Here is a 213-nt window from a genome sequence, read left to right as displayed (position 1 = left end):
GATCAGAAAGGCCGGTTCAATTATTGCTTTTACTACAGATTCTCTTGAGGTTTTTGTGGAAAAGAGAACGAGGGAAACATTGAAACTGATTTTGTACTTTGAAGGACATCCACTAGATGGTATTTTCTACTACTTCGGTGTTCAACAGAACGAGTAATAAGGTCTTTTATCTCTACTGCTGTGTGTAATGTGTATTTGAAATAATTGTGTTGT

Source organism: Sinocyclocheilus grahami, unplaced genomic scaffold, assembly GCF_001515645.1.
Source record: "Sinocyclocheilus grahami isolate Dianchi unplaced genomic scaffold, SAMN03320097.WGS_v1.1 scaffold4315.1, whole genome shotgun sequence".
NCBI classification, from domain to species: Eukaryota; Metazoa; Chordata; class Actinopteri; order Cypriniformes; family Cyprinidae; genus Sinocyclocheilus; species Sinocyclocheilus grahami.
Note: the sequence above shows the minus strand (reverse complement) of the source record.